Here is a 2,730-nt window from a genome sequence, read left to right on the forward strand (position 1 = left end):
TTCCCTTTAGGCATGCATAAAAGGCGTGATAAGCAATAACAATAAATAAGCATCAAGCAACATATATAATAATAATCATAATCATAATCATAATCATAATCATAATAACAATCATAATAATAATAGTTATCATAATCATGTTAAAGCATATTATTAATAGCAAGATCCTAGGCATGATACTAACAAGATTAATAACAAACCCTAGCATGTCACTAAACAATAAAAATCAAAGCTTTAGCTCTATCATGATACTAACATGATATTAGAAAAGAGAGTAGGAAGCATCGCAGGAATCATAATAAGCATATTGATATTATAACCTTTTCCCTAAACATGATACTAGAAAGCAATAATAACATCCTAACATGATACTAGGAATTAAACAAATTTAAACATGCTTTCTACAAGAATAGAGTAATAAGATTACATACTTTGATGCCTCGTATCTCTTTCTAATAACAAAATACACGCGTTAGTAACTTCAAGGAAAATATAAAATAAAACAATTAAATTAAATAATTAAAATAGAGATTTGGGACAAAACCCTCATAAATTATAACCTTTCCGTCTAGGGCGAAGGCAACTTTGAACTTGACTAGGTGTGTCTAGTTCTAATGTATGTGGAATTGTGTAAGAGGGAAGGTTTAGAAAAAGAATAGAGAGAAGGAAAGCTTCTAGATTTAGAGAGAGAAAGATGATTGTTGTAGATGATTAAAAAAAGGGGAGATATGACCTCTATTTATAGGAAAAAAGAGATTCGAAGAATAAGAAAAGAATCCGAATTCGAATCGAAATAAAACTCGTCGGTCAGCAGTTTTTGCAAATTTTGTTTTTATCATAACTTTTGATCCAGAAGTCCAAATAAGTCATATAATATGTCGTTAGAAAGCTCTTGAAGTCTACTTTCTAACCCAATTAGAATCAGATTAAAATATTTTTTAGATAAAAAAATATGGCCGAAATAGTGGAACGGTGTCAGTTTTGGATAGAGTTTCGTATTCCTTTCATATCCTTTTCGCTATAGCTCGGAATTAATATTATAATATATCATTGGAAAGATAATTTCAAGATCTATCCAACCATATAATATTTGGATAAAAATTATTAGGCACGAAAATAATATCTGACTGTCTTTGAACATCTTTAAATTCGAATAGAATTAGGACTTAAAAAAGGAAAGTTTTAAAAAAGGAAAGTTTTTATTCAATTTAAAACCTTTTGATTTTATCTTTTCAAAAAAGGATAATTAAGATCTTTTAGAAACTTATGGAAACTTCTAATTTATCCTAATTAGTTTAGGAATAGGATTAAACCTTTGGACCCTGCACATGATCATTGGGCCGTAGGTAAAATCCGGTTTGAGCCCGGTTTAGTATTTTGGCCATAACTTCCTCATTATTCATCGGAATTGGGCTTATAATATATCGTTGGAAAGGTCTTTTCAATCCCCATCCAACTACACTATTATTGGACCCGTATCATGGACCAAACTAAACTGGAATGCACGTTTTCATAAAATAGGGTGAGAAAAGAAATATTTTCAAAAACAGAAAGAAGAGATATTTTAATAAAAATATCCTCATCACTAGAATTTTCACACTTTCACTTTTTTCGATAATCAAATGACGTGAAAGGTATTCATCACTGGGTTTGGTTTTTGGGGAGACACAAATGGGTGTCTACAGTCTCCTAATTGGGATCCAAGCTCCTATTGCAAATATCATAAAGGCCATGGTCACTCCACCAAGTGCTTTGCTTTTAAAGATCGTATTCAAGACCTCATTGATTCAAATTGCTTTCATGTTCCTCCAAGCAACAAGAAGGCCAAGATTAATAACAATGGCGACAATGGCAAGAGCTGGAAGAGCGATGACCCTTCTTCCCATCAAAATGACAGTTACAGCGACGAAATTTGGGCTCTTGACAAAGATACTTTAAAGACCAAAGAATCGGAAAGAAAGTTCACCCCAATCGGAATAAGCTACAATATCATCTTTGATTGACTTTATGCTAAAAGACTCATCAGTCCCATTGGACCTATGCAAGATCCTCCTCCTAACAAGAGAACACCCGAGTGGAATCCGAACTCCTATTGCAAGTACCATCGAGGAAACGGTCATACTACAAATGAATGTCACTAGTTTCAAAACCTCATCCAAGATCTCATCGATCCAAACAAGACTCCATTCCCTCCAGCTGGCAAGCAGACCGAGTAAGTGATAAGCATGAGGTACACTTCAATGACAAGACTTCATGTTTCCCTTCTTATTTTTTAATTCCCCTTCCCCATTAAGTCTAGCATAGGAACCCTTCATTTTCTATAGATTTACTTCTTAGTGTTTGAATTTTACTCTTTCCATTTTAATAAAATAAGCATTTATTTATTTGCATATGATCATTGCATTGCATCATTAAAAAAAATGCCGGACTAAGCACAAGGTATACTAATGATTCGAGGCACCCCTTGTAGCCATATCATATCACTTTCACCTTTAAAAAATACAATCCTTTCTTGATAAAACACTTTGAGCCTCATCTAACGATATACCTTTCTTTTTCCAACCCATATCTACCTAACCTTGGGACGGGATGGTGTGCAACTTATGCAATTTACAAATAAAAGCTTTAGTGATTTCAAAAAAAATAGCAAAAAAAATAATAAAGTGTGCAAAAGGACAAGTGTTCCAATGTCATTGATATGAACACGTCTCATATTGCGTCTCTTATCGA

The sequence above is a fragment of the Chenopodium album genome, chromosome 15, assembly GCF_948465745.1.
Source record: "Chenopodium album chromosome 15, dcCheAlbu1.1, whole genome shotgun sequence".
Taxonomy (NCBI): Eukaryota; Viridiplantae; Streptophyta; class Magnoliopsida; order Caryophyllales; family Amaranthaceae; genus Chenopodium; species Chenopodium album.